The 23,502-nt window shown below is 42.7% G+C and overlaps 1 protein-coding gene across 6 annotated transcripts in view; it reads left to right on the forward strand.

Moving 5' to 3' along the window:
* The window catches only part of MID1 (midline 1), a 643,355-nt gene that overhangs the window by 467,184 nt on the left and 152,669 nt on the right, over window positions 1-23,502 (forward strand). The window lies entirely within an intron of this gene.

Genomic DNA, 23,502 nt, shown 5'->3' on the forward strand with positions numbered 1-23,502 from the left:
TCCAAGAGGAGCGATACCGCCCTTGCCAGCTCTTAGTAAATGTGGGTGGGAAAAGTTAGCATCCATATTACCACCAGACAAGCTCTGCACTTCCTTCTTCTAAGTGGGTTGGGTGCTGGCCGCCCTGTGCGATTTGGGCAAAGTGATTTGCATAGGAAGCAAACTTTGCGTTTAGGGGCTGGGGCGAGGGGGTTAGAACTTTCTGTCCGTTTCCTGCAGCCTGGGGAGGTGAAGCAGAGCTCTCCGTACGCTCAGGTTTTGAAAAGACCCTCTGCCTCTGGCCCCCTCACCTGCTCGCTAAGCAAGTGTGCTTGGCAAGTGGCAGTGAGCATAGAAAAGCACGCGTATTCCGGCAAGTGCTGTGTGTGTGTGTGTTTCCAGTCAATTGCTCTTGCCTTGCTGGAGACTGGGCCCCTGATCAGTTTCAAGTTCTGCAAACTTATTGGTCTGACCCCATTCTTTTTACGAGCAGTCCGATGGGATGGGGAAAAGAAGCGAGAAGCCTAAATGGAAAGGATTTAGCAAAAGGAGAAAGAGGAACGCAAAACATTTTTGACAAAGGTCCTTGGCTGGAACAAAGAAAGTCATTTGATCCAGCGCGGAGCCACCTGTCCTCTCGGTGGTGTCCGAGCTCACTTTTCAGAATCTCTGTTCCCACACGATTCCTCTGGAATGGAGGCACTCCCTGTGCCTGATGCCAGAGGCGTGCTGTCCCGAGCTTGGCATGATTTTTCTCATGCCTGGCTCCTTCTGGCATTCATGTGAATTGGAATTCAGCCCGGTAGTGAAGTTTTAAGGGTACACATGGAATAACTCCTTAGTCATTTAATGAATGGGCAGCTTTTCTTTTTTTTTTTAAATATAAATTTATTTACTTATTTATTTTTGGCTGTGTTGGGTTTTCGTTGCTGTGTGCGGGCTTTCTCTAGTTGCAGCGAGCGGGGGCTACTCTTCGTTGCGGTGCGTGGGCTTCTCACTGCGGTGGCTTCTCGTTGCGGAGCATGGGCTGTAGGTGCGCGGGCTTCAGTAGTTGTGGCGCATGGGCTCAGTAGTTGTGGCTCGCGGGCTCTAGAGCGCAGGCTCAGTAGTTGTGGCGCACGAGCTTAGTTCCTCCGCGGCTTGTGGGATCTTCCTGGACCAGGGCTCGAACCCGTGTTCCTTGGATTAGCAGGCGGATTCTTAACCCCTGCGCTACCAGGGAACTCCCAGCAGCTTTTCATCCCACAACTCTGTATGTCCAATAAGTTTTTGGCCTGTGCAGTCCTTGAAAAGAGGGTGGGCTAGGGGTGGGATGGGAGGCGGGCAAAAAAGGAGGGGGAAAGAGTCATGGCCCATCCAAAGAATCTGGGCAGTCCAGCGTTTCAGGAATCTGACACGTTGTTCCGCAACAGCCAGAACAAGAATGTGGAGGGGAAGGAGATGGTGGAGTTATTGACTTGGATTAAACCTAAGTTGATTTGAGTTTCTCTTGGGGGAAAACTTGCATCCAGGTGGGGTGAATTGCACCCACCAGCCAATTTGTCATCTCAGCCCGGCAGCCCCAGCTGGATTTGCAGGGTTAACTATCAAACAGGTCCATGTGTCATCAGCTCAGCAGTGAAATCCAATCTCTTCGCTGAGGAGTGATCCGTCCCTAGGGCTGCACAAATGCTGAACAATGGCGTGGCAGCCGAGAGACCCCCGCCCCTGACTAGCCACAGCGGGTAGCCAGAAGTGGCCTGCAGAATTAGAAAGCTGCCTGACTGGCGATGAGGTTCAGAGGGGATTTGCCTTCTGCTAGGTTGGCGGCAAAAGAATGGTGCAGAGGGATAGTATTCTTTGAGTGTTCCTAAGGTCACGCTGAGTTAGGCCAAAAGAAAAGGGTGAACCCTATTTGCCTTTATCAGGAAGTAATTTTAAAGCGTGTGCCAACCTTTCTCTGCCCTCTGATCATAAAAGGGAAACTTCTGAAACTTCCTTGAGAAGGAATTTGCTGTGTTCCCAGGCAAAAGGAAAGGCATGGCCACCTGTTCTAGCAGCCCAGCCAAAAACAACAGGTTTGCCTGTGGCATTCCCACAACTGCAAATATCCTGAAATAGCACGCCACCCATTGTCCCTACAAATAAGAACAAATAATTCTTTCTCACGCCGGGGGGGGGGGGGAATCACGTTCTTCAGACAAAATTGCCTACCAGATATAGTTTGTGCTTTTAATATCCTGATGATTTTAAAAAACACTCCAAGGGAAGAGGGTACTCACTCTATTTCTGATGGACTGAAACATCCTTGCGGTCGCCTTATAGCGTGAAGGGAAAGGAGAAGGCGGTGAGCCAGCGCTTTAAAGCAGCCGCTAAATTCACAAGGCTAGGATGTTGCTCTTACGAGGAAGCTGTGACTCAGTTTGATTTAGCCCGTTTTGCATTCTTCAGATTGGAATTAAAATGCCCAAGGACATCTGGTTTAATAATGAATGTCTTTGTATTAATCTTTCCTTTGAGGATTAGAAAGTCCTTTAGGAACATGATCTATTTATTCTCTGCCACATCCCCAGGAGAGAATGAGGTGGCATTTTGATCCTCATTGAACAACTGGTGAGGTGAAGGCGGAGAAAGTTGAAGTATAGGATACACAGCAAATTAGGTACAAGTCTGAGATGAATACTACCCACCCAGAAAGACAGGCTACTTGTCACAGGCTCAGAATCAACAGTGAATCTAGGGATTAAAAGGGGACTCTCTTACAGCTTCCCCTTTCTTATTCTGTAACCAGCATATGGTGTTCCAAGTATGTTTTATGTTTTCCTTCATTTGAAAGTCAAGCGTGTAAAAGTGTAAAAGGCATTTCTGTTCTCATTTGTCCCAACACTGAGATGAGGCAGCTTTTATGACACCAACTAGAAAGATACTGAAACTAACCGGACATTTCACCGGACATTGTAGGGTTTTATTTAAGTTTTTCTGGTTTGGTTTGGTTTTATTTTTTATATCTTTATTGGAGTATAATTGCTTTACAAAATAGTGTTTCTGCTGTGCAACAAAGCGAATCAGCCATATGCATACGGATGTCCCCATGTCCCCTCCCTCTTGAGCCTCCCTCCCACCCTCCCTATCCCACCCCTCTACGTCATCATAAAGCACGTGCTTTGGAGGTCCAGTATCTTCAGCGCACATTAGAATTTTCATTTCTTCCCTACTGTCTCTCCTTGGCAGGGAATGTTATAGTCGTGACTTACTGTCAGATTAAAGATCTTTATTGGTCGTGTTGAAATCGTGTTTTCAAGTTGGCTTTTCTTTGCCATTCCTTATGACGTGTACTCGTAGTTTGCCTGGCTAGGGACCGCGTAGGCCGCGAGCAAATCCTTTAATTGGTAGTTGCATGTTATCCTCAGACATTCCAGCAAGTTTTAAGGCTACGTGTGTATGTTTATGTCTCCTGGCTTTGATCCCGTGTAGTAAATAGACATCCAAGGTAGCTATGGCAACCTGGGCTGTGCGTTGGTGAAAGAGGGGGATTTGGTCACTGAACAAAGAGTAATTTGTTTGATTAGAAAAAGGTGGGGCTGATCAGGGCACTTTTAAGCCTGCATGATTTGAGGATCACAGTTCATCCAAATCGTTTGGATTTTTCTCAACAGGCAAAAAGAATTAATGGCTAACCACGACCAGCCCGGCGTATGTTGCAGATGTAATTTAAATGCTTTTCAATCAAGAGGTTGCTACTTTCAAAAAGCCACTTACAAAACAAAAGGGAAGTCCAGCATATTATATCAGTTTCCCCGTTGCACATATGAATGTTTGTGTTTTCAGAACTTGGTGGGATTTTTAAAAAGAAATACCCAGATCTGATTGGGCAGTGTGCATTTCAATTATCCACCTGCAGAGGTCAGGCTTGAAGTGTCTATGATGGAAGGCCAGGCGGTGGACGCCTCTGCTGGGAGCCGGGATCAGAATCAGACGGAATTGCTTTGCTTATTTGGAACAATTAGCTAGCGATTCTTTAATCTTGTGACCAAAGCCACAGTGAAACGGAGTTCATTCAAGGAAGAGAATATCAAATACACTGAGATTAAAGAAAGGGCTCCAAAGCCAGGTCAAACAGGAGTCTAATCTCCATTAAGATATGGGACAGTTTATCAACACGATGCTTTCTGCCTCATTATTAATTCCTTTTATTTCACATGAAACGCATCTCAGGGGTTCTGTTGTAGAAGATTGTTTGCCTAGCTTTATGAACTGGCAGGCTCTAGAAATTCCTTTAAATGAAAGGACAAAATATTAGGGAGCCTTCCAGATCCACAAGATCTTTTTTCCCGCCAGAGGAAGACAGTACATTGACACAGAGCAGAATAGTTAATGGCCTACAGAAGGTCACGTGGTGTTAAGGAGGTGAGAAAATTGAGGCACTGAAAAAAAATGCTTAGAAGGGACTTTCCTTTAAAGCAAAACAAAACAAAACAAAACTCTAAGAACTTACGTGCCTTGTGCTATAAAAGAGAATTCTAAGTAAAAACGGCAACCAAAAAAAAAAAAGGAAGAGGTGCTGATCATCAGTAGTAGATTTTTATATACAGTCAAATATTTATGTTGCAATAGTCAAAAAGGAGAAATAATACAAAGGCTCGCCTTCATTTCTTATATCATTCAGGGACATTTACTGACTAACTTACAGAATGAGTATATTCCTTAGTTAATTCAGTAAAACTACTCTAAGTGATTATTAGACGTCAGGCCACTTTGGGGCTGCAAACATGGTTTTGCTACAGTCCCTGCAGCTATATTTATATGGGTAAGAATCCGCTTAATAAATTGATGGTAGCCAAAACTTTCCTGAACTGAGACTTGAGAAATGATTTGTAATTGTGAAATTTAGTTAATTTTTACCCACATATCCATTTGTAGGAATTTATGAATTCCTAGTTTAAATAAGTTTACCATAATTAGTAAATAGTCAATTAATTTTTCTCAATAGAAAAAAATAACTCATAGGCAGTCCCCAATCTAGGAATGCTTGTGCTCTAAGAGTTTGTTGTTCGAAACCCGGAACATTTTCCAGTGAGAAATGGTGCAATGATTGAGACTAAAACACTATTTTAAAAAATAACCAATCTGATTAAGTTCTGCATTTGAAGACATGCTTCCATGTTATACAGGACGGAACATAGAAGGAGAAGGGGTTGCCAAACTCTTGGTAACAGGCCAGTCTTGCAAATCTGAAATAGGAAAGGTTTGCGCTAGTTTTCACCTTTCTCCACCCTTCTAGTATCTTCTGGGTCCCACTGGGATGTGTCTCCCAGGCCTATCCTAATACACAGTGAATTGAGTTCCCATAATTTCCCATCTTCCCACCCTCCCCTCTCCCACCTCCAAACCACACTCCTGTTTCTTCTAGACAATAGTCTCAACCCGATGTTGGGAGAGGAACAATATGAATGCGCTAAAACTCTTGACTCAGCCCTTAAACCCTCAGGATGAACCTTTAATTGGGGAAATAGCAGCCACTAGAGCCTGGAGCTGCAGAAATCACGAATGCTCTTTCAGGGACAATATTTGCGGGCAGGGTTGTGCCTTTGGCAGACGGGACTTGCTGGTGTGTCTGCCAGTGGGTTGAACCTCTTCACTTGTTCTTTTCTCAGCATCCTGACGGAACTTCTGGACTCCCTGGGGTCTTTGTGAATGACAGCCAGGGAACCACAGGGGACCGAGTGAGGGGAGTTGGTGGCGTTTGTGGGTTTGGGTTGTTTGTAAGTGCAGTCTTTGTACGCTGAGCACTGTCTGTTTGGATCACAATAAATGGAAAGGATATAGCTGGAACTTCCTCTTATCCACAGAAGTATCCTAAACGGTGTATATATTTCCAGTTACTCGTTTGTCTGCCTGTCTCGGGACTGAGTTACTCAAGAGCAAGAGTTACGTCTTAATTACCTTGAAAACCTCAAGTCCAAGCACAGTGCCTTGACACCCAATAAGAATCAATAAATATTTTTTGCCATTTGCAGCAACATTGATGGACCTAGAGATTATCATACTAAGTGAAGTAAGTCAGACAAAGACAAATATCATATACCACTTATATGGGGAATCTAAAAAAAGTGATACAGATGAAATTATATACAAAACAGAGCCACACACATAGAAAACAAACTTATAGTTATCAAAGGGGAAGCGGGGGAGAGGAATAAATTAGGAGTTTGGGATTAACGTATACATCCTAGTATATATAAAATAGATAACCAACAAGGACCTGCTGTATAGCACAGGGAACTATACTCAATATTTTGTAATAACCTATAAGGGAAAAGAATCTGGAAACAATAGAGATACATGTATATGTATAACAGTCACTTTGCTGTACAGCTGAAACTAGCACAACATTGTAAATCAACTGTCCTGCAATGAAAAACAAATAAAAAATAAAATGAAAGAAGAATCAAATATTTTTCAGGTGCATGCTGGATGAATTTTGGCAGGAAAGAGAATGGAAAATGCCCTTTAAGATCAGAGGGGTGTGAGGAAGAAAGGGCATTAGAAAGGTTGGGGAAAGAGCAAAGGCCTGAATGGATTGACATTAGAGAAAAATTAGATTGTGGTTGCTTAGCCATCTAGTCCTCTCGGTAGTGTTCTGGGTGAGGCCACAACCCAGAGCTCGGTAGGCAGCTTGTCTTATACACTCCTTGATGGGACTACAGAAATGGTTAAGAAATGGGACATGCTGTCCAACAGCTCAAAGCCTAAAAACAGAGATGAATCTGCTGCTTCTTCTCACTGAGCCCAACCTGATGTTTTAGCCTTTGGTCCGTGTGCAGTGGGTTTATTTTGCCAGATGAGTGGCGTGCCCAAGGTCACTCAGCAACTGAGCGTCTGTTTCTGGAAGGACACTGAAGTCTTACGCTCTGCCCCATGCAGATGGCGGCCACATTTTCTGCAGTGAAAATCAAGTCATGTGCTGGACAAAGCATTTTCACTGCTTCTGGGTGTGACAGACCATCTGAGAGTTACGGGTAAATTGATGAAGTAGAAATATCTGAGACACTGAGTGGTTTATGGAGACACCAGGACTAATACATTTTCAAAGGGTCCACGAGGTAGACTGTCTTACTTGTTATATGTCCACTTGTGAAGTGTGGCTTCAGTTGCATGTATTTTGAAGTGAACTTCCCTAAGCAATGAAGAGCAAAGGAGCTGTTTGTGGACAACTGGAATTCGTTGAGTGCCCTGCTGAGTTACCAGTAACTACATGGGTGGCCAGATAAAGCGAAATGTAAATGGAAGGCATCACCAAATATTAGAAATCTACACAGAATCAAGTCTCCTATAGGAGATGCATTAGGAAGTCAGACAGAAAGTTCTGGTTAAAAGTTGAGCGTTCATGGCTTGAAAATGTTCGTACAGGGGAATGCTTTACCTTCCATCAGGGAGCAAAGTTTACATTTAGAACCTGGGTCGTCTTCTAGTTTCCTTATCTTATTCTCTTTTGACTGTACTGCGTGCCTTCTAGTAAGGTGTAATTTGGATGTTTGGGGGTAACATACTAATTTAATGTGCTAATAAATCCCAGCACAATTTTCAAATAGCTTGATGGTTTAGAGTGAATCAAGAATCAGGAAAGACTGTATCGCTCTTAGGAAAAAAACCAACTAGTCTTATACTTGCTTTTGTGCTACTTTGTCGAGTAAAAACTAGGAGGATTATGTTTACACAGAAGAAAGTTTAAGGAGTGAGATGAGGCCTTTTTTTCTACGAATTAGTCAGCTGGGCTTGGTGGAGATAGTGCAGAAAAGTGAACTGGAACAAATAGAAGGGAGAAGAAAGTGTGAGTTCTTTCAGTCAACCTATGGGGAAAGCAGAATAGAAAAATTGGCTCTCCAGTGAGTGCCGCGGTTTTTTTCCTTGGTCAGTGTTCAAAGTGGATTTCTAAGGAGATATTGACGCGGCTGCCCTTTTTATATGACTGTGAGTGAAAGAAGGAAACGAAGTCGTAATAATTGATTGAGAGAGGTATGGCTTTCTGTGTAGAGAAAAACACGATAGGAGACTATTAAATAATGAATATTTATTGTTTAATGCTTCTTAGCCTGGAGGAGACACTTTCTGAATATTTTTAACATTTCCCCTCTCTAACATTTCAGCTGTCAGAATTGAATAGTCCACATGTAAACTACATTGTTTTGGTTTAGCTAACAAAGAGTGATAAGATATGAATAGTTTGTGACAGCCCCGAACATTGATAACAGAAGACATTAATGCCTGCAGACACAACCTACATGGTAAAATTCTGGGAGCAAAAATGCTTATTATGTTAGGCCAACGTGCTTTGACCTAGTTTTGCTTCTCTGCCTGGAAATTATGTCGGGATTCGTTACATCATTCCTGTGGATGAGCAATTTCACATTCTTGTTTATTTCAGTGTCATTTTATTCATTTTGTGTATTTAGTTCTGACCTCCAGGAAGCCAAAGTAATCCTCATGGACTTGCCTTTTCCTTTTGAAATGAGTCTTCTGCATGCTAAAGAGAGAGGATTTTATGTATTAACAGAACAATCTAAGATGCAGTCTTCAAAGACATTCGTTTCTCCTTGATCCGGAGCCACTGCCCTCTTAAAGGCTCCAAGAGGCTGGCCAGTTTTCTGCTGATCTGAAGTAGTGTTCCTTTCTTTGTCTTATGGGGATGGAACAGATGACTGTGGCATAGTTGAATAACGAAAAAATTAAATAAGACGGGGAGGTTGATGGGATACTTCTCAGCCCATCATCCTTAAGTTTGTCCATTGCATATTTCTGGTTTATTCATCCAGTCAAAACTGGCCCAACATATTTTTCCTATTTAACATTTTTATTGAATAATTTTCAAAATGCATTATTTCCTCAGTTGATTTCAAGCACATTTTTTTCCCTGCCGTTTAATACTTTCTATCACTAGAGGAAAAAAACGTTTATTTCTTTCATACGTTTATGAATTCAAATCTTCAAAGAGTGTGAGTTCTTCCAGTGATCATCTGATATCAAATTTACAAGTATAATTTGCTACCAAAAGACCTTGAAGGGTTTTTGGTGCACACGTTTTGGCATTCCTTATTAACAAATGTAATCAGGCAAGAGCCCACAAGAATATGTATTCGTGGTTCCTCTTCAAAAATCAACCGTTTGCTCTTGTTTTCTGATTAAATCCCTTTGTTGTTAGCTCCTTTGCAAATCCTGTGTCTGCAGGCAGAAAACCTAAGAAGGGAGCGTCCCCTTCAAAGCACTCCCAAACTGAATTTTAACCAGGTAAATTGCTGATTAGCTGTGGATCATTTAAAGAAACAGTATGAAAGTAATTGGGATAGACACAAGCCCTAACTGTGATCCCAGGGGGCTTCAAAAGTTGATTGAAACAGTCAACTCAGAGGATTGTTTTCCATGTCTGATCCTTATGCTAATTTGAATACTAGCATCTTGAAGAAAAACTTCTTCAGAAGATTTCTGGGATCCCTAATTGGTATACAAACACTGTCACTTCTAAGCTACCGGAAGTGGTGAAATATACTCTGTGGCTCCTATGATGTTATTTATTTCTAGGTGTTGATGGCAGACGCCCAGCAATTTTTTCTGATTGTCATAGGCAGATACAAATATATTTCTCTCATTTTACATAAATAGTGGCGTTCCGTATACCCTATTTGCAACCTTTTCTTTTTTTTTTCACATTACAATTTTTCCTGGAGGTCTTTTCATAACAGTGCACAAAGAGCTTCCCTCCGTCCTTTCTTTTTTCTTTTTTTCCCAACAACTGCATAGCCTTCCGTAGTGACAATATACCATAATTCACTTGATCCTTTTCGTACTGGTCGCATTGGTTGTGTCCAGTCTTTTGCCATTAAACAATGTACATAGAAAAGGCTTGTGCATTCGCCAGTTTGTGTGGAGGATGTGTGTCTGAATTGTAAATCCCCAGGAGTGAGATTGCTGGGTCAAAGGGTGTATTGCAGTTTCTAATTTTGACGAATAACTAAATTTGCCTACCCAGGGTGTGGGAGTGCTTCCTCAGAGCCTCCCCAAGACAGGGCATTGTCCACCGTGTACATCTTTGTCTACTTGATCCATGAAAAGAGATACCGCTGTGTACATTTCTCTTGTGAGTGATGTTGAGCAACTTTGAGTATATTAAGGGCCATTTGCATTTCTTGTGCAACGTCTGTTTACATCTTCCATTTCAGATTGTTCTTGACGTTCATTTTTCAGTCTACCTACCTTTCTAATCATTCACCAAAGAGATACAGCTTGTTGCCTTTCCCCAAGTATGTTCGAAATAATCCAAAAGGGGCTCCTGTAGTAATGTAGCTAATTCTAAAGAGTTTATATGAATGGAAGTGGGGCTGGTTCACAGCATACATTCATGTGAGAGTCTGGATTTCTAAGCCTGTTGATCACTTTCTCTTCTACTCGCTAGCCAGAGCATGTCAAGAGGCCGAGCTTTATAAAGTAAAGATAACCTCCAAAGTGTTGAAAGCTCGCTATCGGGGGTCTAATTTGGGGAGGATGCTTATGTTGTTAGTATTCAGTTTGTTGGAATTGTGACCATTTTCCAAGGAAGTAAGAGCTTCCACTTGAAATACTCAAGGTCCTGGAAAGTCTTTAAGGAAATAGTTTCCGCTTTTCCTCCCAGATTGCCAAATGTCAAGATGCATCACTGACAAAATGATTTCATACTTTCGCACAGTGTAGGGGTCCTCCGTCACCCTTATCGAAGACTGGAGCTTTATGTTCAAGACCAACAAGAGGAGGACAGTTGCATTGGTCTGAGGTTTCAATGTACGTTTTTTCATTTAATAAGGAAGATCAGGGCTTCCCTGGTGGCGCAGTGGTTGAGAGTCCGCCTGCCGACGCAGGGGACGCGGGTTCGTGCCCCGGTCCGGGAGGATCCCACATGCCGCGGAGCGGCTGGGCCCGTGAGCCGTGGCCGCTGAGCCTGCGCGTCCGGAGCCTGTGCTCCGCAACGGGACAGGCCACAACAGTGGGAGGCCCGGGTAGTGCTAAAATAAAAAAAAAAAAAGGAAGATCATTTAGTGCTTATAAATATGCACAGCAAATCCTTATCGTTTTATGGAAATGATCCAACTACTCAATCGTGTGTGATTACAGTTACCTCCCCTGTAAAATGGAAATAAGATGCAAATAATAATCATAGTACCTATACTCTAAGGTTGTTACAAAGATTAAGTGAGTTACTGTTCGTCTACCACTTAGAATAGCACCTGGTACAGAGTAAGTACTATATAAGTGTGTGTTGACTAAGTTATAAAATGGTGGTTGTCAAGAACTGTGAAGTGTCTGAGACTTCATCCCACTTGCACACCAGCACCTTAGCCTGCCACCGTTTCTTGGATGCTGGCAGAAGACCTGAGACTCCTGGGTCAGAGACAGAGGACTGTATTACTCATGGCACTGCAAGTGGCATGAGCTTCATGTTCACATTCGTTCTCCTTGCCTCCCAGTTTCCCTCAGGACAACACAGAGGACCCCAGGTAGATGTTGTGCGGGCAGGCGGGAGAATTGCCTCCCGGGTGTGGATCCTGAGCTGAGAGACTCTGAATCTCTTATTGCTAGTAAGCACACACCTGCCCATTGCTCTGGAGGGAGACATTATCTCTACCTCCCAAGGTTGTTTGCTAGATAAAAGGCTTTGAAAAGATCATGAGGAACAAGGGCCGTCAGTGCCTCTGCTCCTAAGGTGTGCAAAATGCAAGGCACCCCTGGAGAATTCCCTGCCAGTGGTAGTCCAGTGAAGTATCTTGACCTTTGCTTCTCAGAGCCCTAAGACTTCTGCAGAGCTGCCCAGGGCAGGAGGAGAACGATGTTGCCCAGACTCAGGAAGAGGGAAGACGTGCAAGAGTAAGGACCATCCTCTGGTTCCCTGCCTTTCCAGCAAGAAGAGCTTGGATGTGTTCTGCTTTTCTGCTCTTCCAAAATGTTGGGCTTCTCGTTAAGATTTCCTTGGAAGAAAGGGATCTTTCTTTAAAACAAAAGAAAAAAAGAAAATGCCAGGTCTAGTGCAGTGGTGTTTGACATTTTGACAGTGATACAGTTGTTGAGAGAATCACTCCAGGCAGTAGATTTGGAAGCACAGTATCAGAGATCCTCCAGTGAGGCCCCTAATGTGCCACTTCCTAGCGCTGTGACCTTGGGTTGATTCCTTAAGCCTCCCAAGTTTCCTTACCTATAAAATGGAAATGCTATTACCAACTTGTAGGGTTTATGTAATAACTAAATGAAGAATGATATATAAAAAATGAAGTGTAAAGCACTTAGAGTATTGGTTACATGTCAGGCATTTAAGAAATGTTAGGTTACCTTCTCTTTTGGTGGAAACAAACTAAAGGCTTCAGAGAAGTCTTGGTTTTATGGATATTTCCACCTGTTAGCCTTGGAATGAATACATACCTACCCACCCAGAGGCATGCATGTGTGGACACATGTACACACAGTGGAGTAACGTCTTATATGGATGTAATACTCTAAAGGCATCTATCTCTTCAGGCAAATATCTGTGTGTGTGCATGTATATATAAAAATATCCCTGTAATGGGTGAGGAAACTAATTTGTTGCTGAAAAATATACCTTTGTAGGACAAATTCTCCTAATATGCTAAAATAGTACCGAATCTCATTGATGAGCATGATCAATCATCATTAGTTTTCATATGTTAAAATTATTCTTTTTTCTTTAAAATATTTTTACGTACTCTCTTTCATTGTTTTTTTTTTTTAAATTTCTTAAATTTCTTTTATTTTGGGCCACGTTGGGTCTTCGTTGCTGTGTGCGGGCTTTCTCTAGCTGCGGCGAGCGGGGGCTACTCTTGGTTGCGGCGTGCGGGCTTCTCATTGCGGTGGCTTCTCTTGTTGCGGAGCACGGGCTCTAGGCACGTGGGTTTCAGCAGTTGTGGCACGTGGGCTCAGTAGTTGTGGCTTGTGGGCTCTAGAGTGCAGGCCCGTAGTTGTGGCACACGGGCTTAGTTGCTCCACCACACGTGGGGTCTTCCTGGACCAGGGCTCGAACCCGTGTCCCCTGCATTGGCAGGCGGATTCTTAACCACTGCGTCACCAGGGAAGCCCAAGAAAATTATTCTGACACTTGTTAAAACAGTAAGGAAGACTTTATTCAGGACTGTTGCAGTGGCCGTAGGGGAGGGAGGTTGGACTCAACTCTGAATACAACAGAGACAGCTGGGAAGTTATAGCCAAGGAGCAGAGAGAGGGGATCAGTGGATGGAAAATAACTAAGAGGAGACATCAAGGGTAGGGGGATTCTTGCTAAACCAACCTAACAGGATTCTTACTGAAGACAGGCCGCAGTGATCAGGTATCAAGGGTGGAGGATTACCTCTACACTGACTTAGCACAGGATTCTTGCTAACATTGGGCTGTGCAGACACAGCCAGGACAGAGGTCAAGGTTGAGGCCTAGTCAAGAGGAGAGCTCAGAGGAGCCTGACGAAAGTTTGGTCAAGGAAAGTCTTTGTCACATAGCATCATTCAAGAATGCTTTTCCTCTTCATCTATTTTATCCTTTAGAATGGTTACAATCTTGTATATATTACATACCTTATATTTAAAACTATCTCAGAAACGAAATTACATTTATACTCATGTTTATGTATTTATGCCCTTAAAGCAAAAATGAAATACTAAGCAGAACAGTAAATACTTCACAAGGTAGAAATGGAAAAGAATGTAGTTTACAGGGCATGGTGCCTAGAATGGCCACGACTGAGAGCTGAGACCGTAAAACTGACCAACCCTACAACTGTGAACATGGCTATCTGGATACTTTTGTTTCCCAGGGCTCTGCTGATATAAGAATATGGTTTAAATTTTTTTTTTCTATTTTAAAATAACTCTAGAGCCATAGGAAATTGCAAAACAATGTACAAGGCGGTGCTGTGCACTCTTCACCCACCCCATCCCTCATCTTTAACCCCTGGCAACCAATAATCTGATCTCCATCTCTATAATTTTGACCCTTCAAGAATATTATATAAATGTAATCATATATAAGATTGGCTTTTTTTTCCCCACTCAGCATATTTCTCTGGAGGTTCATCCAGGTTGTTGTATCTATCAGTAGTTTGATCCTTTTCATTACTGAGTAGTATTCCACGGTATGGATGTACCACAGTTGAACCATTCACCCTGTTGAAGGATATTTGGGTTCTTTCTAGTTTGGGGCTATTCCAGATAAAACTGCTATGAGCATTTGTGTACAGAATTTTGTGTTACCATAAATTTCCATTTCTTTGGAATAAGTGACCGTAGAGCGTAATTGCAGGGTCACGTGGTAAATACATATTTCGTTTTGTACATACCTACCAGCACAGTGTCAGTGATCCAGGTTTTCTGCATCCTCTCCAGCTTTAGTTGTTGACCCTATTTTTATTTTAGCCATTCTAGTAGGTGTATAGTGGTATCTCATTTGTATTGGTTTTTAAAAGGTGAAGAAATGCTTCATAATCCAATGTAGGTGTGTTCGTATCTCCCAGGTAAAATTGTCACACCCAAATGGGCCTGTATCCCAGGTTTGGGTGCCCATCTGGGCACTGGCGATAACTACTAATCTCTTCAAATGTGTTTTTCCACATTATGGCTGAAGCTTAGTGGTTACTGGAGAAAGATAACAGCCCTTGTTTCTTAAATAGCTTATACTCAATACTTTAAAATACAAATTGAACACACAACATTAAAATAAGACTTCACGCAAGTGTGGTTTTGTTTTACTTTGTATTGATGTTGTATCACTTACACTGGATATCATGATTATCTTAACAGATATAAAATTGGATAGATAATAAAATATCTTTTAAAAAAATTTATTTGGTTGTGCCAAGTCTTAGTTGCGGCAGGTGGACTCCTTAGTTGTGGCAGGCAGGCTCCTTAGTTGTGGCATGCGAACTCTTAGTTGGGGCATGCATGCGGCATCTAGTTCCCTGACCAGGGATCAAACCTGGGCCCCCTGCATTGGGAGCACAGGGTCCTATCCGCTGGGCCACCAGGGAAGTCCCGATAAAATATCTTTATAGGGCTTCCCTGGTGGCGCAGTGGTTGAGAGTCCGCCTGCCGATGCAGGGGACGCGGGTTCGTGCCCAGATCCGGGAAGATCCCACATGCCGCGGAGCGGCTCGACCCGTGAGCCATGGCCGCTGAGCCTGTGCGTCCGGAGCCTGTGCTCCGCAATGGGAGAGGCCACAACAGTGAGAGGCCCGCGTATCGCCAAAAAAAAAAAAGTGCCCAAAGGGCTTTGTAGATTATGTTGAGAGAAGACTTTAGAGGAAGAAATATTATATCCATATGAGCCAAGAAAATGATCCTCCTTTGTTTATAGGATTATATAGAGGAATTTTTACTTCTAAAGTGAGAATACAGATTACTATATAGGCTAAAATCGCCCTTCTTGTAGGAAATGATACCAGTTTTCTTCATGTAGTATTCTTTCAGAAAGCCTCAGTGAAGTTACAACATTATAACTTCAGGCATCCTTCATTTAAGTTCATTTAAGATCTATGTTATGGTGACTTTATGCACGCTTCTGTCTCCTATGCAATCCTTATGAGCAGAGCAAGAGGTTCATTCATTTTTGGAGTCATGTAGCAAAGGGTTGCTGGATCCAAAATAACATCTCTCTAATTTCCATTATCGCTTGACAAGCTCTATTTTAAAGGTGCAGTGTCATGGGAAAAACCTAATAATGTGACCTTGGTCCCCAATTGTGCTCTTTTTTGCCTTCCCTTCTTCCTTTATATACAGGGCATGTGTAAGGTGACCTTTTAGGGGTACAGTATCTTCTTAGAAATCGTGATCGATTGGCTGAGGTTATCACAGCAGCTGAACATTCACTCAAATCCATAAAATGTCGGTAAAGAAAAAACAAAGCCTTTAATTTTTGGCATTTCTTTTAAACACCTCTTTTTTAAAAAATTTATTTATTTTATTTCATTTAGTTTTGGCCGCATTGGGTCTTCGTTGCTGCACACGGGCTTTCTCTAGTTGCGGCGAGCGGGGGCTGCTCTTCGTTGCGGTGCGTGGGCTTCTCATTGCGGTGGCTTCTCTTGTTGCGGAGCACGGGCTCTAGGCGCGCGGGCTTCAGTAGTTGTGGTGCACGGGCTCAGTAGTTGTGGCTCGCGGGCTCTAGAGCTGAGGCTCAGTAGTTGTGGTGCACGGGCTTAGTTGCTCCGCGGCATGTGGGACCTTCCCGGACCAGGGCTCGAACCCGTGTCCCCTACGTTGGCAGGCGGATTCTTCACTACTGCGCCACCAGGGAAGCCCCTAAACACCTCTTAGAACCTGTACAATGGAATTTTCCCCAATGCCTAGCACAAAGCTTATTATTATCTCCCTGTTGAATGGATGGATTACTGAATTAATGAATGGAAAATGAATTTTTTTAATGGAACTTACTGGTTGTTTGGGATAAAATGGCCCATCCATGTAATGGAACATCATCACTGAAGCTGTGGGGATTTTCAAATACTCTAGCTGGTACTAAATCTCATTGGAGCCCCTCAAGTTATAACAGGATAAGAAAGTAATATTTAATATAAGAAAAAAATTGTCAGTGTTAAACTTGTATATAGCAGAAGCAATTCATTTTTTTCCCTGATAACAAAGGCTTCTAAAAGCATTTTATTGTACTAGTGTACAAGAGTTTCGAGGTTTTGAATTTTGAACCAAGGGTAGAAAATGTCATATCAAGAAATGAAGAATATTTGGGATTAGTTCCAGCCTAAGGCAATGGCGTGCCACCAGATTTTAAATTTTTGTGTTCTTCATAATTAATGTCAAGGTAGATTCTTCCCTATGGTTCCTACTTTTCTTGTTAAAAATACATACTGCCTTATGTTTTTAAGTTTCAAGTTTTCTCATGGAGCTCTTGTCTAATGATCATTTTAAGAATCTCTGTATAAAGAGTAAGCATTTATCATTCATATTTATATATATGAATATATTTTTCTTTTTAATTCCCAAAGACTAGTTTTGGCCTTTGCCCAAATATCTTTTCTGTTTGTTTGTTTTTTGTTCTGTTTTGTTTTAAATTTTTTATTTTATGTTGGAGTATAGTTGATTTGCAATGTTGTGTTAATTTCAGGTGTACAGCAAAGTGATTTAGTTATACATATACCTATTCTTTTTCAGATTCTTTTCCCATATAGGTTATTTCAGAGCATTTAGTAGAGTTCCCTGTGCTATACAGTAGGTCCTTGTTGATATTCTATTTTATATATAGGAGTGTGTGTGTATGTTCATCCCAAACTCCTAATTTATCCCTCCCTCACCTTTCCCCTTTAGTAACCGTAAGTCTGTTTTCTTAGTCTGTGAGTCTGTTTCTGTTTTGTAAATAAGTTCATTTTTTTAGATTCCACATATAAGTGATATCGTATGATATTTGTTTAAGAAAGAATATCATACTATCTGGACAGGTTAAAAATCTCCAACATTTACCTATAAATGTTAACTAACGCTCTCCTTTTCATTTGCTAAATTGCTGCATAAATCGTTTAAAGATTATGTTACCGTTGACATTGAGACCTCATCATTATCACTTTCGAAAACATACCCCGACCTTTGGGGTTGAACCATCATAGCTGCTTTAAGCTAAAAATCTCTCCGCATGGGTTCCTGATCACAGCCTCGCCGGAGAATCTACATCCGTGCGAGTGAAAGGTCTGGTCCACCGCTTCAAACCTTATGCGGTTTGAATTCCTATAATATCACCAGCATCTAAGGGCCCCAGGAATGCTTACACGGCAGGGGGTTCTGCCGAGGTCCATTCCAATTTGGGACAGCATTTGCAGGTACAGTTTGTCCATAGGTGAAATCTGTGTGTGTCTCCTGATTGCTTTTACACACATTTGGCCCTTCTACACAGCACAGAGCACATGCAGTTTACTCTGTTCTCTGACAGCACTTCAAAGACAAAGCTAACAAGACCTTCTGGGGGCACTTTTCCGGGTTAAATATGCCCAGATGTGTTTGATTTGGACTGTATCCTTTAGGATCAAGCAATGTTCATAAGTACAAATGTCCGACAGTTAAATGATCTGTCCGTGGGAAAGACTCACCTGATTGGAGGAAAGAGGTACCATTTGGCTTCCAGTACCCAGTGACCTTAAGACCAGTATTTTCACTTCTCGCTGTCTGGATTATAGGGACTTGGCCTAGCTTACTTCTGGAATGGAAATTCTGAGTCTTTACTAGTGAGCTAGCAATAACATGATGGCCGGCATTTAGATACTAAGAAAAAAATCAGTAATGGGCAAGGTTTGAATTTTATTCCTTTGCTTGTCTGATCCTCCACGGACATTTGCAATATCGTGTTGATGGGTATTACAGGAGTGAAAATATTAATCAAATAAAGGAGTCCTAAGATGGAGGAGAAGAAAATAGGGGGCTGAAAAGAAGAGCGTGTGAGGTATCGGGAGCTTTCTTCAGCTCTTTGGCAAGTTGAAGGCCAAGTTTTATTTTGAGCACCTTAAGAAATTACATCATTTTTATATAAAAGATGAAAACTCTGGAAAATACACACAGTGTGTTGGCAATACGCTATGTAAGGGTTGACAGATCCAGCCAGTATCTAATGAAAAGTAAGGCTGTGAAGACATAGATCTGAAGCTCGGGGGCATGTCTTTGTTCCCCGTCTAGCGCAGTACTCGGCATATACCAGATGCTCAACAAATATTTATTGGGTAAATGGTAGGATGAGCGTATGGGGGCCGACTGATGCCCTGAGTGGCGCTGCTGAGACTCATGGGCGTCCCTTTGGCCTGTGAGAAAAGTTTGTGGGCTACTTTCCTCATTTCAAAAAACTCAAAGGAAGTTGGATAGTCATTACTTAAAAGTGATGATTTTCATCAGATACTTCTAAACCGGGGGATTTGTGAAGTTAAAAGTGAAGAGGTTTTTAAATGTATTATGCTAAGTGAGAGAAGCCAGCCATAAAGGGCCACATATTGAATGATGTATTTATATGAGATGTGCAGAATAAGCACATTTTATAGAAACAGAAAGTAGGTTAGTGGTTGTCAGCGGCTGGGAGGAGGGGAGAATGGGGCGTGACTGCTACTGGGTGGGGCGTTTCTTTTTGGGGTGATGCCGGTGTTCTGGAATTAGTGGTGATGGTTGCATATCTCTGTGAAGACACTAAAACCCACTGAATTGTACACGTTAAGTGGTTGAGTTTGTGATATGTGAATTATATTTCAGTGAAGCTGTTTTTAACAAAGATTACCACTACCCCTCCCCCCCTTAAACAAGGGAAGGGGGGTAGTAGTGGTTAAAAGGTCAGGAACCACTTGCTAAGTGTTTGGTAGATTTTCTCCCGGATTTTAAAATACTCCTATTCTGTCTCTCTAAAGGGTATAAGCAGAATATTCCCACAGCCATAGAGACTGGAGGTTGACCACCCTGCTATTGGTTACTTTCTTCCTTATTCCCCCCAAATTAAGAAAAAGTGTGTGTGTGTGTGTGTGTGTGTGTGTGTGTGTGTGTGTGTGTGTGTGTTTAAGGGTAACAAGGGCGGTAGTGCTCAGAGCTAGGTCATGAGACTTCCAGGATCTATGGACAGACGCGAACTCCTAGGGGGGCAAAGTTTTGAGCTGTTTGCACCATTCTCGTACCACATAAATCTAGGCCAGGGTTCAGCAAACTTATTTGTAAAGGCCAGATAGTAAATATTGTGGGCTTTGAGGGCCATGCAGTCTCTGTCAGAACTACTCAGCTCAGCCGTAAACAATCGGTAAGCAATTGGAGGTGATAATGCTCCAAAAAAGCTTTCTGTCGACTCTGAAATTGGAATTTCATATCATTTTCCTGGGTCACAAAATAGTATTCTTTTGATTTCTTTTTTTTAACCACCTAAGAACGTAAAGACCACTTGTAGCTTGTAGGCCACAGAAAACAAGCAGACGGCTAGACTTGGCCTCGGCCGAAGTTGGCAGACTCCAGGGTCATGGCTTAGAAAGGTACTAGGATTGATCAGTGCTTAGTTGTGAAGCATGTTACATTCCTTAAGCCAGTGTACACGTTAAAGCATCAAATAATGCCACCTGTTTGAAGGCCGAGCTATTGAGAGACTTCACTGCCTTGTTAGCAAATAAGGAAAAATCAGCAAATAGTATATCTTTTCTAAAGTGTGTTTAGACTATAATAATGCTACCTTGTGTGGTTTTGAGATTTTTAAGTCAGGGAAGCTATGGATATCTTGAACATAGGCCATCGAGAAGTCTGCCAAGGCTGTGAATTTAAAGTCCTGGGAGTTTTTCATTGCCCCTGGCTGCTGAATTCAAAGTTATTCATTAAGTTCACATTTTTAAAAAGAAACTGTCAACAACGCTTCTTTATACTTTATCTGCATTTGATAAGGATGATCTTTAATTTGACTAATGAGCGCATCCATTGTTATTTTCATGACAAGTGATTTACAGAAAGAATAGCTCTTCTGCAAGTGTCCTTAAATCTGGACGTAAGAGTCCCCAATGTTCCAATCCGCAAAGGAGCAGTTGGTATTAGATGGCTCCTACAGGATGCGGCCATTAGAAATACACTGGAAGCACTTCCTGGGTGATGAGCTGGATATGCAAAAGGAGGAAAACAGTTTGAAATATGCCAGCCGTCTTATGTCACAGTTTTTGAGTTTATTTTCCGATATGAGCACAAGTCAGAAGCTGAAGACCATGGAGACTTGGGGGAGGTCTGGCCCACTTCCTGCACCCCCCGCCCCCAAATGACCCTCCTTGCTTCTGTCATAGAATTATTGAGATCTGTTAATTTGAAGGAAAGTGAAACCCATATTGACTAGGATCGTAAATAAGAAAATTCAGGAAAAAAATCAATTTTTGAGCTCACCACAGTTTTCTGCTTAAATTTTACTCTTTTTTTTTTTTTTTTTTGCGGTACACGGGCCTCTCACTGTTGTGGCCTCTCCCGTTGCGGAGCACAGGCTCCGGACGCGCAGGCTCAGCGGCCATGGCTCACGGGCCCAGCCGCTCCGCGGCATGTGGGATCCTCCCGGACCGGGGCACGAACCCGTGTCCCCTGCATCGGCAGGCGGACTCTCAGCCACTGCGCCACCAGGGAAGCCCAAATTTCACTCTTTTAACTGATTTCTTTTGGCGCATAATTAAGTCATGTGCCTGCTGAGGCCATAGTTCTCAGCAGACCTTGTAGTGCAAGATGAATTGAACACGGGCACCGTCCTCAGGGGGCTTGTGGTTTACTGAACTTCACAGGACAACCGACAGAAATATCCTAACAGATATAACAACTGCAGAACTTTCTTCCTGATCCTAAAACTCTTTTGTTGTTATTGGTCAGAGTAATGAATGCGGCATCCTAAGGTCAAATGTAACGATTTCCACATCATACCGCAGTCTATTGTCAAGGCTAAAGTCTGCGTTAAAGAAGGTTAACTGACTTTATTCTTGTGACAATAGAAGAGATAAAGAGATCACTTACAAAGCTACCTTCTGAAAAATTGTAAGTATTTTATGCAAACTATTACCCAAGTTGATTTCACGGTGATATTTAACTTTTTGCATAATCCAGTTTCTGTTATATGGGCCGTCACTGTTTTCTTCCTCCTTGCAGCTTTATGAGTTAAATATCACTATTCCTCCTTTACAAACGAGGAAAATGAGGCCTAGAAAGATTTAAAACATGCAGCAGGTACAAGAGGTGATGAAATACTGTCGGCATCCGCTCGTCCATCATCTGTGGGTTCAGCCAACTGCAGATTGAAAATATTCTGAAGAAAGAAAATTCCGGAAGGTTCCAAAAAGCAAAACTTGAATTTGCCTCGCAGGCAACTATTTATGTAGCATTTACATTGTATTTGCCACTATTTACATAGCATTTGCGTTGTATTCGGTATCATATGTAATCTAGAGATGACTGAAAGTATACGGAGGTTGTGCAGTAAGTTATATGCAAACAACGGGCCATTTTATATAAGGAACTTGAGCATTTGTGGATTTTGCTCCAGGGTCCTGGAACCAACCCCCCTTGGATACTGAGGGGTGACTGTACTGAGAAAACTTCAAGTTCAGCCACGTCTGTTGCCTAATCCCCTTCTTACTCTTTGTACCTTGGCATACGACTTAACAATCACTGCTTCTGGTTTTCCTACGGAAGGTGAAGGCGTGGAAGAGTGTTCTGACTTAATCCTTTGAGCAACCCGTTATAGGAAAATGAAGTCATTGGGGACTTAGTGAAGTAGATGAAACATTCTAGGTGTAGGAAAGAAGTTCTAAGCAGTTAAAAGACAATTCAAGTGCAGTACATCGGATGGATGTATGAGCTGGAGAAGATGCTAATCACTCAGTAAACCAGGTGGTGGAGGGTGGGAAGGCGGGTGAGCACCGAGAACTTGATACTTGATCATTAAGTGGAAGGTGATGAAAACCTTCCTAAGGGACAGTTGATCAGGGCAGGGATCAACTGTCCCTTGCCTAAGGGACAGTTGATCCCTTAGGCAGGATTGACTGTAGATTCTCAAAGGGTTGAGACGGTCAGTGAGAGTCCCAAGATTGGAAACTTTATTTGAACTGATGTCACCGACCGGGGTCTGTGACCTAGGAGACATATTGCCAGGATGCCACCCATTGGTATGATTGTAGAGTGGACGAAGGGAAGGTGTATTAGCTTGCAATGGCTGCGTAACAAATTACCACACCCATTTGTTAGCTCATGGTTCTGTTGGTCACAAGTCCGGGTGGCCCGCTGTGCTCTCTGCTCAGGGTCTCATGAAGCTGAAATCAAGCTGTTGGCCATGCTAGGCTCTGATCTGGAGGCCCTGGGGGAGACTCTCCTGCCGAGCTCGCTCCAGTTGTTGGCAAAATTCATTTTGTTGCAGTTGGAGAAATGAACTCTCCATTTGCTTGACAGCTGTCAACTGGGGTCCACTCTTTCTTCCTAGGGGCCACCTACGTTCCTTCTCACGTGGCCATCCATTCTCAAAGCAGCAACGGCACACTGAGTCTTTCGCACATGTAGCATCTCTACATTCTTCTGCCGTCAAGTGGAAAAAGCTTTCAGCTTTTAAGGGCCCGTGTGGTCAGGTCAGGCCCATCTGAATCATCTTCCCCTAACGTCAAGTGTGCTGTATAACACAACACAATCAGGGCAGTGATATCTCATGTTCATAGGTTCTGGGGATTAAGGCAGAATGCCACTGTTTTCGGCGTTCTGTCACCCACAGAAAGTGATGAAGATTTTCAGCTTGGAAACGCTATGGCTTTTCCTTCCTCCCCGACACACTTGCTTCTTCCTGCAAGGAAATCTGTGTCTTTGGGCGTTCTCTCTGTGACCTCCTTCTGGGTGCGGGTGCCGTGCAACACTGGAGGACAGATGGTCCATCAATTTGGGGCGTCTTAAGGTTGCTGGGAAAAGACGTGTTGGAGGCCCAGACAGCACAAGAGGGCAGCACAGAGCAAGAGCTCATAAGTGTTGAAATGCAGACTCCACCCCCCACCCCCCACCCCGCCTCCTAGGCGTTTCAGAGATG

This window comes from Delphinapterus leucas, chromosome X (assembly GCF_059928025.1).
Source record: "Delphinapterus leucas isolate spDelLeu-1000000601 "Yukka" chromosome X, BTC_Dleu_Yukka2, whole genome shotgun sequence".
NCBI classification, from domain to species: domain Eukaryota; kingdom Metazoa; phylum Chordata; class Mammalia; order Artiodactyla; family Monodontidae; genus Delphinapterus; species Delphinapterus leucas.